The sequence below is a fragment of the Haemaphysalis longicornis genome, unplaced genomic scaffold (assembly GCF_048455015.1).
Source record: "Haemaphysalis longicornis isolate Haplotype H1 unplaced genomic scaffold, Haemaphysalis longicornis Haplotype H1 scaffold_1, whole genome shotgun sequence".
In the NCBI taxonomy this organism is placed as follows: Eukaryota; Metazoa; Arthropoda; class Arachnida; order Ixodida; family Ixodidae; genus Haemaphysalis; species Haemaphysalis longicornis.
Genome location: NW_027526203.1, coordinates 331,557,218 through 331,572,194, shown reverse-complemented (window position 1 = coordinate 331,572,194; position 14,977 = coordinate 331,557,218). Strand labels below are relative to the sequence as shown.

At 48.3% G+C, this 14,977-nt stretch overlaps 1 protein-coding gene across 1 annotated transcript in view; it reads right to left on the bottom strand.

The window, feature by feature from the left end:
* Window positions 1-14,977, bottom strand: part of LOC144152262 (uncharacterized) — a 123,843-nt gene that overhangs the window by 103,778 nt on the left and 5,088 nt on the right. The gene's annotated exons all lie outside the window — the stretch shown is intronic.

Sequence of the window (14,977 nt, the reverse complement as noted above, 5' to 3'; positions counted from 1 at the left end):
CAAGGCCTCGTGCCTGATGTCGCTCCTGGGTTGCTGTCAGGATTCGCGCAGCCAACTTGTTCCGAACGGAACAACACCTGTTGGGAGCTTCGCGATTTAAAGCGTCGGGGTCACTGAGCGTGACTGGTTGGCTACTTGAATCATTGCTTAGTCATCATAGTCCTTAAAAAAAGCAGCGCCGTATACAACGTTGGTCGAAGCACCCCTGCGACAGACACGCTTACCTTTGAATGGTTCCGGGCCAACTTATATTGTGCGGTGTTCTCTCTGAAGGGCAGGAAAAACTCCCCCCCCCCCCCGTTTTTTTTTTTTTTGCTTGTTTAAAAAATGCGGCGTCGCGTATGTAGCAGGCACTGTCATCATGTGAGTGCTCGTCCTTCTCATGAGTATAGGAAGTCTGCCTGACATCCTCGGTAGGTAGATGCTTATCTCATTAAGCATTTAAAATGCTGTAGAAGCGAGGCAAGACTTTACTGCAGCACGCTTGCAAATACTTCCACAGAAAGGTTTTCGTTGGCTACGTTAATACAAACCTTAAAGGCGCGAAACACGAGGTCGTGGGTTCAACTCTCTAGCCCACCTACTAACGCATGCCTCATAGCCCAGGTGTTGGTAAGGTGCGCAAAACTGCAACTTGAACGGCTAGAAAGAGGTTTACTTTAACCGATAGAGTAACCTGCTTAGTTTAAAAATGCGGCATACTAATGACAACAACCCTTCGGTGAGCTAGATAATGACGAAGGCGTATAGAATTCAGATCGCGGCGCCACAGCACATCCGCAGCCGTGCCACTTTGCAGTTTACAGTCCTAATTATACTGCTGCTGGCGTACGGAGATGTATGCACGAGACTCCGTGAACTTACCTTTGTTTGCATTTAGTAACAGTTGGTTTACTAGAAAACGAGGTGTATTGGCTAACGAGCACTTATTTCTAAAAAAAGGATAAATTAGTGTCGCTACCGCTGCTTGCCAGGGAGCCACGTAGTGTCCGACTCAACTATATAGACAAACGTATCGGATTACGAATTCTGCTTCATCTCTCCGCCTTACTCCGCAAGCTGCAGTACGAGGAAGGATGTAAAAATTACCCCCATCTCCCCGCGAGGGAACCCTGGTGTGATGCGACGCGTCTGGGGGTTCAGTTGGCGTTTCCATTGGGTTGATTCTCTAAATCGGGTAAAACGTGTTGTGAACGCGTAGGATGCCTTTACATCACATGCGGGTGTTCTCATACCCGGGACGATGGGGCAATTTTCATAGCGCCTGAAGGAGAGGAGACAGCGGAGGAGAGTCACGCATGCGCGCAAAGCGAGCGAAGCGCGCGCACGCAGCTGTTGTTTATGATAATGAGACGGAGTGAAAGTGTTGCGCACAACTGTCGGAGAGAAGAGCGGAGGAGAGGCGCGCATGCGCAGGTGGCGTGCGGACGCCGCCAACGCCGACGCCGACGCAGGAGGGACATGCCTCAGAGCAAGAGATGCGTCGCATCTAAAAACAATTAAGAAACAAAGAATCCGTGCTGTCTGATAGCTACATTCTTAGCGATAACCAAGAGCCTAGCTAATGCCAATGTACAACACAGTAACCCTTCCGCTATATAATTGCCATTCAAAGCTATGTATGCGTAGTTAATTCGGAGAGTTCATTTCAACCGTTTCACCAGATCAGTGGTGATTCCTGCTTCGGGGGGTGTTAACTCTCACAAGCATCTCCGTAGTCTATAGTCCCATCTAAATGCAGGTTAACTGCAGTCTTCGAAGCGCCCAGAATCTTCAAAAAATAAAGCCATTCCATTCAATGTGAAAGCTATCGGAAGTGCAGAGCAGTGATTCGCCATAATGGGCTGTACCGCCGTTATCCGCTTACTGCTACCACCCCATGCAATTCAAACTTCCCGCCTTCGCAGGGCTCGTGCACCCCCTGCCTGAAACTGCGCCAGCGGGAGTTCTGTTCTCTTTGTGCTTTTCTCCCCGCACGTGCCGGCGTTGCACTGCCACATTTTACGTTTACGTAAAAACCAACCCAATGGGCGTCCTTAACGAAAGGAACGCGGGCGCTGCCAGTTAATTACGTATATTTTCCCTCAAATGTACCTATAGTTTTCTTTGCGCTAAGCAACGGGAAGATGTATGACAAGCGCCAGCGTTTCACGAGTTTCGAACGCCTATGACTATATAAACCGCTTGGCTTTCAAAGCCTCTGGGGTACGCCGCGAACAACAGCGTTACCCCGGGACGCCGCCTTGGTGCTCCATGTACTTGGGTCGAGCGAGCGAGCTAGGACGACAAGGCGAGCGCCTAAAGTGCTCTGCACTTACAAAGTACAACAGCGCATAATGCGTACTGCGGTCCCATGCAGGACAGACCGCAGCCACGCAGCATCGCGCGTGTTGTCGACACTAGTTGCACGCTAGTGAATGCAGTAGGACGTCACATTCGCGCTCTTCATTAGCGGCGAGATCGTTAGCGCCGTACCCGGCGTTGCTGTAAAGGGGAGCAGCACAACCATTAGCGGGACTTTTCGACAAGGTCATAGCGAGGAGCGCACCATGTAACGGGACGGCGATGCGCTGCCGACCGGCGTCCGCCGGGCCCGTTGGCTCCCCAGTGACTGGCACCGCGCTCTTTCACGGAGGCACTCCCGCGTCTCCCGGTGTCTGCGGGGCTGAGACTTCCGTATAAACACGCGTACAAGAGGGCGATCTTAGCTTCCGCCTTCTACCGGTAGTCCCACGCAAGTAGCTTTGCATAACGGCTTCCTGACAGCGCCGGTGACAGGGTTCCTAGGCACGACTCTCAAGGGCCATTTTGTGTGTGTGTGCGTGGCTGCTGTCAGCCGGAACTCTTTCCGACCAGCGGTGGATGATTGGGTCCTCGCTGCCCACATAAAGCACCAGCGACAGTGGCGTGCCCTGTGAAAGCACGCGGGCGCATGAGGTTTGTAGACGTACGTGCGCATCAAAGATGCATGGCCAAAAAAAAAAAAAAAAAAAATGGGAAGCTGCTCCTCACTTGGTTGTACATCAGGCGACTGATCAAGACCCTTACAGGGCGCAGCAATGTACCGCTATCAATGACAACCATCCGAAGTTACCCTTGCACAACGGTATGCGTTCGAACTACTGCCATACAGGTCGCTGCAGGTTTTTTGCGCTTTCTTGTATGCAACGTTATGTCAGTTCCACATAACCAGTGGGTATTTACACATTTTCTGAAAACGACCTCGAAATATACTGCACCAGGTTTACGTTTGGTGCAACATATATGTCAATACCTAATCAGAAGCTCAGTAGTACTGTGTTCTGTGGTTCTTGTCGATCTGGATGCGCCGGATAGTTACAGCATTTGTCCGCTATTTTGGAAAGGCTTTCACATAACGTAACTCTAGACCTTCCTGTGCGCGTCGTTGGGTTCACTCGCGATAACCTACGATGCATTTCGGCCGCATGTTTGATTAACATGACCTAGCTCTCATCATTATGGTGCACAATTTCATTATTCATTGTTTTGCCTTTGAATGATGCACCAGGCCTCCCTCCTGCTGGGTGTGCAAGAAGCACAACTACGACAGCGGCGGGGACATTGACACGCGCCATGCCTTCTCCTCCCCGCGACTGCCCGACTTACCTCCGGCACGTCCCGGAGGAGGCTGAACGCATCTTCTTGTCAATGTGTGAGTAGGCTCATAGTAGGGAATTTTCGAACTGCCATAGAAGAGCTTCCATCTGTGCATATATGTAAGTGCTATTGCTGCAGTGAGTATAGCTTCGAACTTTGAACGATGGAAAAAGGACAGAGCGAAAGAAGCACAAAACGCGAAATATGTCGGGAAAGTGGCATTTGGGGCTCTGGTCGGGAAATTACCGACTGCAGTATTAGAGGCAACTTGACAAATTCCCTCTCATTACGACACTTATGGAAAACGGTAAATCTTATTATGACATTGACAGTTTTTCCAAAGCGATTACTGGTTGTCGTAAACTAGCTTTGATGCATATAAATGCCAGGAGCATGAGAAACAAGCTAGATGTCATTAGTATTTTCTTTGGAACAATTAAGCCTGAACTTGATGGTATGTTTTTCGGAAACTTTGTTGACTAAAAAAGCTGCGATTCCATTCTTTAACGGATACCGATCGAAACACCTTTTCAGACAGGCAAGGAGGGGGGGGGGGGGTGAAGTTGCAATTTACCTTAAAGAATCCATAGCGTATACGGTCATTGACGACTTTTCTACGAGTAATAACGATGTTGAGTGCTTAACAATTCGTTTGGGAAAGACCACAGCGTCTGTGGTCTATACACCTCCAAATGGTGACAGGCAAAACTTGAGTATTTTCTTGAAGGACTCCTTCAGTTTGGTAGCAGTAATAACAACTCTTGTATTATTATGGGGGATATCAATATACACATGAGTTCAGCGGATAAGTGGTCTCTGGAAATCAAAAACGTACTGGCATGCCCTGCGTACACAAATCTTGTAGAACTACCGACTAGAGTATCTTCTGATAGTGCTACCCTGCTAGATATGTCTTTCTAATATCAACATCGATGAGATTCAGGCTGCCGTGCTTTCCGTTGGTCTTATCTTAGTGATCATTTACAAGTGTTTTGTTTTGCCAACACAAAAGTTACTGTAAGCGGCAATAGTTGTGAGGGAGTTTTTTCTGCGTAGAATAACCAGTTCGGGACTGGAGCAGTTTAGAGACCTCGTCAGAGTTTTTGACTGAAAGGAAGTTTTCGCCCAAAACGACTCAAACAAAGCTTGTGGCCTATTTTTGAGGTACAGCCTCCCAAATTTTTAATAATATAGCGAAAGCGACGACCGATCGGTATGTCAGCGCCTTATCCCGGTGTTCACCGGCGAAATACGCGAAAGTACGCGCGCGCGCGCGCATAGGGCTATCTGCTGTGTGGAGCGTCGTCTGCTGCGCTGTTCTCACAACCTCCACCGAACACCCCACTTATATCTTCACAGATTCGCAATCCGCCATCCGAAATTATTTACGCTATACCGTCAACCCCTTTTATTCTAACCTAGTGACTTACACTCTCAAGAGGCATTATCTATACCTCTTTGTCCTGGTATGGGTACCTGGCCACGCTAACATGGACGGCAACGCAAGAGTAAACGCGCTTTACCGAGATCTATCCCCGGGTCCGTCTATGCTCTGGCCAACCTCATACCATCCTCCTTCCACTCGTCTTCACGATCGTGCGACCCGTAAATTCACTTTACTTTCCTATCGCCTCGCCCGACAAGTCTACCCTTTTCCAGACCCGCGCCTCACTCGCGCCCAAACCGTTATTCTCCGCCAGGCTCATACCCGCTCCCTCCCATCTCACCACATTCGCAAGTGCTCCGGTCCCCCAAGCTGCCCTTCTTGCGGCACATACCCCTCTATTCCCCACTCCTACTGGGACTGCCACCCCCCGAAGCTTCCCCCCTCCCTCTCCCGCATCACCTCATGGGACACGTGGCTGGCTCCCCCGCCCGGAACAGACGTTCGGGCCGCCCAGGAGGCTCTCTGCCTTCATATCCAGAAGATCTCCAAGGACATTCTGGACTACTATGAAGACAGTGACACCTCAGGATCCATCATTTAGCTGACCTGGACTTAAGTCGATGACTGGACAATAAATGTTTTCTCTCCCTCTCTCTCTTCTCAAGGCAACACACACCCCGTGTTTCTTATCTTGCAAGGTCGTTTCGCTGCCGCCAAAGGTAGCTAAGCAGCGTGGAGCACGAGTTTTTAAAGCAAAGCTTTTTACCTCTACCCCCCAAGGGTTCTTTCGCGACCGTTGGTGTCACCAGAAAACTCCAGCGAACAAATAAAAGAATTCACTGGCACCGCCGGGAATCGAACCTGGAACTAATAGAATAACAAAGCGAGAGCCCGATGTCTTACCGATTTAGCTACGAGCGCACGCGAAGACGGGGAAGACAGGTGGTGTACTCACCAAGCACATCTACGGGTTTACCCCCTGCATTTTAGCTGAATGCCACATGAAAGCGTCACGCGACCACTCACGCCCATCTAGCAGCCCTGTGCGCCCCTTGCTGATGAGCTAACAGTTACAAAAATATAAGGAAGCTCACACCAATGCATGGCATCTCACTTCTAGTACGCCAATGTGCTAAAGCCTGTGGCCTCCAGTGTTCACGTAAAAAATCACAGCTTCTTGGTGTCCGCCCTCACGCCAAATCAAGGAATACATTCAAATACTCCTTGATGGCCAGGCCATCACTCCAAGCCCCAGCATTAAGATCCTGGGCCTACATCTCGAGGCTAACACCAAGAGTGACGTCTCCTTGCAGCGCCTCAAAAACAGCATTAATCAAATCATACACATGATCAGGCGAGTTGCCACCAAAAAGCAAGGCCTAAAGGAATCCGGTACCTTTCGATTAATTGAAGCTTTTGTCCTCTCGAGAGTCACTTACGTTAACCCCTGTCTTCTTCTCGACAAGGAAGACATAGAGATGCTTTATATAATGATTAGAAAGGCGGTCAAGCAGGCCATTGGTCTTCTCATGAGTGCGTCCACACAAAGGCTGCTTAGCACGGGGCTCCACAACACGGTGGAAGAGCTGATAGACGGCCATCTTTCAAACCAGAAGGTCCGACTCAGAACTGCGATGGGTAACCGCATGCTTCACCAGATTGGCTGGGCAGCCCAGAATGTCACTCCGCTTGACGTGCTCCCTGACTCTTGGCGACTGAAACTAAAGACGCTCCCTTTGCTTAGAAATTTGAAGCCCTCACATGACGAGGGTCAACGAAAATCACGGGCTCAAGTGCTCAACACCACCCTCGGTGGGCATCATGCAGTTATCTACACAGGCGCCTCCAAACATCGAGGGCAGCAATACGCCATCATCGTGGCTACCTCCATAACCCACCTCCTTGCGTGTACCTCGCTTAGGACCCAAGAAATGACGGCAGCAGAAGAGGCAGCCATCATTTGGGCTCTCACCAAACCAGGGGTTCGGAGTGTAGTGACCGATTCACAGCAAGCCTACTGGAATTGCCAGTCAGGTTGGGTGTCGTGACCTGCACTGCGCGTGCTAAAAAAACACTCCCCAAACGGTTCCATTCAGCTCATCTGGACACCCCCTCGCGATTCAATGGAGGGAAACAAATACGCCCACCCAACAAGCCTGCCCTTTTACCTCCCGTGCTATGGAGCTGCACGAGGACAGTCACCCGCTTGTCACCTTCGGGGAGATAACCCAGCATTATCGCCTTCTGAGGCAGACCGTACCTTCGCCTTACCCTGACCTTTCCAGAGAACAACAAACTACGCTACGGCTCATACAATCCGGGCTCCTTCCCACAGCCTACGCGTCTTCACTTAATGCATCCGAATCGCTACGACGCTGAATGTAAATTTTGCTCAGAAGTAGGGACACTCCGCCCCGTAATCGGGGTGTGCGACTTCAGCCCTGAGCACCCTCCTCTCACTCCGTCAACTACCCAACAAGAGCGATGGGAGATGCTGCTGTCCAGGCCCTCTCTACCTACCCAGCTTCAGCGGGTGGACAGAACACAGGCCGCGCGGACTGCATATGGGCCCCACAGAAGAAGAAATCCTTGGGCTGCCCTCTAAACCGTTCAGAAATCTAAACAGAAGTATTTCTTCCTGCTCCTCCTCCTTCTCTGCCGCAAATCTCGTCGCCTCCGTCCGCGACGCAGAGACAGAGAAGTCAGATCGTCTAACACCGGGTTGGAGCTTACTTTAATTTTATAAAAAAAGTTTCCACTCTTGTGCTGCACCAATAGAACTCAACCAAACACCGTTCCTGCATCGTGCATTGATTTAACCTTACCAAGAATATCTCTTTGAAGTAATAAATGGTGTGGTTAAGTGCATTTCACTTCTCTCTGGTTTTGCTATTTGTAGAGCGATGTGAGTGAATTTAAGTTACGTCGCATGGGTAATCGTTATGGGCGCCGTTTACAGTTTTGCTTTGCAACCACATTCACGGGGTGGATTGGCACGAGTTTTTATTTCTATCAGATTTTTTAAAGCAAAGCTTTTTACCTCTACCCCCCAAGGGTTCTTTCGCGACCTTTGGTGTCACCAGAAAACTCCAGCGAACAAATAAAAGAATTCACTGGCACCGCCGGGAATCGAACCTGGAACTAATAGAATAACAAAGCGAGAGCCCGATGTCTTACCGATTTAGCTACGAGCGCACGCGAAGACGGGGAAGACAGGTGGTGTACTCACCAAGCACATCTACGGGTTTACCCCCTGCATTTTAGCTGAATGCCACATGAAAGCGTCACGCGACCACTCACGCCCATCTAGCAGCCCTGTGCGCCCCTTGCTGATGAGCTAACAGTTACAAAAATATAAGGAAGCTCACACCAATGCATGGCATCTCACTTCTAGTACGCCAATGTGCTAAAGCCTGTGGCCTCCAGTGTTCACGTAAAAAATCACAGCTTCTTGGTGTCCGCCCTCACGCCAAATCAAGGAATACATTCAAATACTCCTTGATGGCCAGGCCATCACTCCAAGCCCCAGCATTAAGATCCTGGGCCTACATCTCGAGGCTAACACCAAGAGTGACGTCTCCTTGCAGCGCCTCAAAAACAGCATTAATCAAATCATACACATGATCAGGCGAGTTGCCACCAAAAAGCAAGGCCTAAAGGAATCCGGTACCTTTCGATTAATTGAAGCTTTTGTCCTCTCGAGAGTCACTTACGTTAACCCCTGTCTTCTTCTCGACAAGGAAGACATAGAGATGCTTTATATAATGATTAGAAAGGCGGTCAAGCAGGCCATTGGTCTTCTCATGAGTGCGTCCACACAAAGGCTGCTTAGCACGGGGCTCCACAACACGGTGGAAGAGCTGATAGACGGCCATCTTTCAAACCAGAAGGTCCGACTCAGAACTGCGATGGGTAACCGCATGCTTCACCAGATTGGCTGGGCAGCCCAGAATGTCACTCCGCTTGACGTGCTCCCTGACTCTTGGCGACTGAAACTAAAGACGCTCCCTTTGCTTAGAAATTTGAAGCCCTCACATGACGAGGGTCAACGAAAATCACGGGCTCAAGTGCTCAACACCACCCTCGGTGGGCATCATGCAGTTATCTACACAGGCGCCTCCAAACATCGAGGGCAGCAATACGCCATCATCGTGGCTACCTCCATAACCCACCTCCTTGCGTGTACCTCGCTTAGGACCCAAGAAATGACGGCAGCAGAAGAGGCAGCCATCATTTGGGCTCTCACCAAACCAGGGGTTCGGAGTGTAGTGACCGATTCACAGCAAGCCTACTGGAATTGCCAGTCAGGTTGGGTGTCGTGACCTGCACTGCGCGTGCTAAAAAACCACTCCCCAAACGGTTCCATTCAGCTCATCTGGACACCCCCTCGCGATTCAATGGAGGGAAACAAATACGCCCACCCAACAAGCCTGCCCTTTTACCTCCCGTGCTATGGAGCTGCACGAGGACAGTCACCCGCTTGTCACCTTCGGGGAGATAACCCAGCATTATCGCCTTCTGAGGCAGACCGTACCTTCGCCTTACCCTGACCTTTCCAGAGAACAACAAACTACGCTACGGCTCATACAATCCGGGCTCCTTCCCACAGCCTACGCGTCTTCACTTAATGCATCCGAATCGCTACGACGCTGAATGTAAATTTTGCTCAGAAGTAGGGACACTCCGCCCCGTAATCGGGGTGTGCGACTTCAGCCCTGAGCACCCTCCTCTCACTCCGTCAACTACCCAACAAGAGCGATGGGAGATGCTGCTGTCCAGGCCCTCTCTACCTACCCAGCTTCAGCGGGTGGACAGAACACAGGCCGCGCGGACTGCATATGGGCCCCACAGAAGAAGAAATCCTTGGGCTGCCCTCTAAACCGTTCAGAAATCTAAACAGAAGTATTTCTTCCTGCTCCTCCTCCTTCTCTGCCGCAAATCTCGTCGCCTCCGTCCGCGACGCAGAGACAGAGAAGTCAGATCGTCTAACACCGGGTTGGAGCTTACTTTAATTTTATAAAAAAAGTTTCCACTCTTGTGCTGCACCAATAGAACTCAACCAAACACCGTTCCTGCATCGTGCATTGATTTAACCTTACCAAGAATATCTCTTTGAAGTAATAAATGGTGTGGTTAAGTGCATTTCACTTCTCTCTGGTTTTGCTATTTGTAGAGCGATGTGAGTGAATTTAAGTTACGTCGCATGGGTAATCGTTATGGGCGCCGTTTACAGTTTTGCTTTGCAACCACATTCACGGGGTGGATTGGCACGAGTTTTTTATTTATCGTATTATATCCTGCAGCGGCCTGAGGCCATTCTGGCCGAAAAACCCGTCCTGTTTCCTTCCAGTGGCATTTCTCACGCTGTGGGGGGCAAGTGATCCGAAAGAAAAATCAAACGAGCGTTTGATATGCGCATGCGCTTAAAATAATCGCCGTTTCTCGTGAACAAATTCATTTAGATGCCGTGGCAGGGGGTGTACCACTCTCAAGGCAACAGCGTAGCAGACGACACTCATACAACAGATAGCCCTATGCGCGTACGCGTACTCTCGCGTATTTCGCTGCTGAACACCGTGATAAGGCGCTGACATACCGATCAGTCGTCGCTCCCACTATATTATTAAAAATTTGGGAGGCTGTACATACTAGCGTGCTGCCACTTAACGTTTCAACCAGTGGCACAACAAAGAAATTCCCGAAAGGTGCGAAAGCCCTGGATAGATCAACTTCTTAAACGAATTAAAAGTAAAAACTCAATGTATCACTCTTTTGTGCGGAGCCGTGACCCTAACCTGCTTCTAGAATTCAAAAAATATAGAAGCAAACTGCAGAGCGACCTGAAAAGTGCCAAGCTCAGATACTATGAACGCCTCTTCGAAGACATCGTAACGATTCAAAAAATATATGGGAAACAGTGAATGTGATAACGGGCCGCAAGAAGAGCACGCAGTCGCATGTTGCTCGCTTGAACGGTAGACGGGTAGAACCAGCCGAAATGGCAATCGCGATGGATAGGCATTTCATCAAAGCAGGGGCTTACATTTCGGAGGTCGATGAAGATAAACGTAGCGCTACACTGGAACAGTCACAACTTCGAAACTTCGAATCACAACTTCGAAGTCCGCCAAACGCGAGGGAGGTGCAAACTTTTATTCTTAAACTTAAAAACAACGTCGCATCTGGTATCGATGGTGTTGCACCACTTCCCGATAAACACATCGCCCCTAAAATTAGTGAAGTTTTAGCTTTTATTATTAATTTGACATTATCCAATGGAGTTTCTCCTCAAAAATTGAACGTATCGCGAGTTAGGCCAATTCACGAAGGTGGTGGCGATGACCAGTTGTCCAATTACAGGCCAATATCTGTGTCGACTGTCTTTTCAAAAATATTCTTCAAAAACCGTCTTCAACACACACAAGGTCATTTCACTGCATCAGTACGGCTTTCAGAAAAAGAAGCCAACGCAGGAAGCTCTACCTAATATAAGGGACAGTATAATTGAAAATATACAAATAAAGAAATTTACACTGGGGTTATTCGTGGACCTACAAAAAGCATTTGACTCTATCAACCCTAAAATATTGCTAAGAAAACTAAAAAAAATAGTAATACGCGGAGTAACGGCTGACCTATTAAGGAGCTATTTAAGTAATAGGGAGATATTTGTAAAATTTAATGGTGTTTCATCGGAGTTAATGGCAGTAGAACAAAGTGTTCCGCAAGGATCAAAGCTGGGATTGTTGTTATTGTTAATATATGTGAATGATATTCCAAACATACCTTGTACAGCCCAGATAGCCATGTATGCAGATGACACGAACATATTTTTCTCCGATAGCAGTATAAGAAAACTCCAGTATGAAGAAATAGATATTTAGAAAGGTTCTCAAACTGGTTGCACGAAAATAACTTACAGCTAAACGCATCGAAGACAACCTATATCATTTTAGACCAATTAATAAGAAGATAGATAATAACATTCATATTGAATATCGGGGCAATATGATCAACCAAGTCAAAGAACAGAAGTTCTTAGGAGTATGGTTTCATGAAGAATTATCTTGGCATCCTCATACAGAACACTTAGGCAATGAAATTTCAAAAAATATTGGCGTTCTCTACAAATTGAGAGGTTTAATACCGCTTTGGGTGAAAACACAGCTTTATAACACTGTTGTCTATTTTAGGCTTTGCTACGGAATATTAGCGTGGGGAACAACAAACAAAACAAATTACAAACTGCTGATCGTCTTACAAAAGAGACTTCTATATCTATTTGCCAATTTTCACGGGCACTATGCCGACTTGAGAACGGGTTCACTATTTGTTCAATACAGTATGCTTAAGGCTGACCAAATTTATTATATGAAGCTTTTACAAGCTATACACAAAGAAAATCTCCATGGCAAACATAACGACAATAGCATTTGATTTGATTGCACGGTTTAACGCGCCGACGCAATGCAGGCGATCATGGAGGACTCCGGATTAATTTTGACCACCTGGGGATCTTTAACGTGTGCCGAAATCTCGTACACACGGGCGTTTTCGCTTTTCGCCTCCATCAGAAAAGCGGCCGCCGCGGCCGGGAATCGAGCCTGCGACCTCGTGCTCAGCAGCGCAACGCCTTAGCCACTGAGCCACCGCGGCGGGTGAACGACAATAGCAGTATATACTCTTTTACGTGTGCCAAAATACATACACCGAAATCGCGAACAAACTACGGCAGGCAGTCTTTTCTGTTTCAGCGCACCGAGATACTCAACAATGTTGGAGACTACACTGATTTCAAATGCAGTAGAAACATATTTAAAACAAAGGCGAAACAATACCTCTTAAATCAGTATATCTGCTTCAGTGGCTAGAACTGTGGATGTTGTTTAGACTTGTTTAATGCGCAGGTGTTGTAGTTGCGTCTATCTTTAAAACGCAATCATAGTTATACTCTGATTGTCCACTTGTACTTTGTTTTACTTTACTCTTTTGTACTCTAATGTACTTTACTGTACCTTTCCCATATTGTTCTGTAATGTCTTGTGCTCTACATGTTGCTTGTATTTTTATAACTCACATTAGAACTTCCAGTTTGTTTGATTTTGCTTCTTCATTGCACTGTACCAAAGGGGGCTGGGGCCTCTGTCAGGCTGTGTAGCCGTTAGTCCCAGCCTGCCTCCTCGTACTTATGGGGAAATAAAATCTTTGGATCTATGAATCTTTGAATCTCTGAAATGTGAAATAGGCCCATACATGCTCCAAATATTTACGCCTAGGGGGGCTGTTATTTCGCAACGATTTTTTGTCTCGCTAAAGTCAATCAGTGCCTTATAATAAGCAGCCAGGCGTACTGAAATACGTATACGAAGTCGCCACATATACACCCTGGCCCGGGAGGCCACAGCGAGTGCAGTCCTTCTTTTAAAACTACCTGTAGTGCACTCCAGGGCTTAGATGGACGGTAACAATCTCTCTACCAGTTATCACGTCGTGCCTGGCGTATCGTGCCCACGATCTACATGTAGGGCTGCACCCAGGATCACTTCATAAGACATGAAGTACAGAAAAACAGCCGTGCGAGGTGCATCGTTGCTCCTTGCCGTTCGTTTTCCCTTTTTATTTGTTGCCTGAATGGCCGGCTACAATACACGCCACTAATGTCTTGTGACCCTCGCAGCTTTTTGTCCGCGAATTCTGCATTCATATGCGTCGCAGTTGTGCTATCTTTATTACTGTGCCATGTTTATTACTCAGCAACACATTGCGGCCATGACCTTGTGCATACAATATACCGATAACAACTTTTGTAACCAGCGGTTTTTACGTGAGGCCACACTCATACTTAGGTGCGCACCGCCGTGCAGTTTCAACCAATAATGACGATCATATCTACAATTGATTCTTCATTAATGTTAGAGGTCGGAGCGCACTCCGTCACAGTAATCTGGAAGAATCAGCCCGCAAACAAACGACCTTGTATAGGCACGTCCTGCATACGATTAGCAGTGAATTCTCCTGTGATTGATTGAAGTGAGTCGAGATGCTGGGGCCTCCGTAAGAATGCCGCCTTCCCGGAGCTCTATCGTCCGTAACATCTGCGTGCTCTTAGAAACGGCGCTGAGATGTTATTTACGGCACGACGCCGACCGAAACTTGCAAGCAACGATCGGCACTGCCTGCGAGCCTCTCATTGTTTTCCTGCACTGGGCTGGGTACGTGAGGTGCGTTCAAAGATCATTTGTGATGACGATGATGGTGTATGCTGCATGTGATTGAGCGGTGTGATCACCGCACCCCTCCGAGAGGCTCGCACGCAAGGCAGCCGTGCCACAGGATATACCTTTTGTACGCAGTATCCTTGTAACAAGTACCTCCTCGGCTACTCGTACGGCCTCTTCAAAAGTTTCCCAATGCGGCTTCACATATTTGCTTCTTTCCCATTTATTCATAAATTCACCCATCCCTATCGTGTAGTTTTCTCTTACCCTTTTCCTTGCCGATGGGACCTCCCCGTGGAAACTGTAAACAGCGTGGTCGTCATAGGTGTTCGTACATGGGCTCGCACTATCTTTAACCTATATACCTCTCGCTTAGCTTGGTCACAACGGTTGCGACTCTTTCACTAATGCTGCAGAAATTTTCAACGTCTCCTGCTATATTTTATTGGATCAAGAAACCTGCCCGTGCTCCCTGCTTCCTTCGTGCCCTGCGTAGCACAGCATAGCCCGCTATTCAACAGCTTCAATCCGTCACCCGTTCTTCTAGCCTTACTTTCTCCTATGATATAACGTTTAACGTCTGAGAGCTATTCTGATAGCACAGCTAAGCTGGAAACTGCGGGCCGTGCGTTTGGTTGTAGGTTCACTTGGGAAGAAGAGGAGGGGGAAGGGGGGGGGGGGGGCAAATACTACACCAAGGTGGCCAGACGCTGTTATGGTACAGGAATGCTGCTTGTGTCACAGAGAGGCTTCC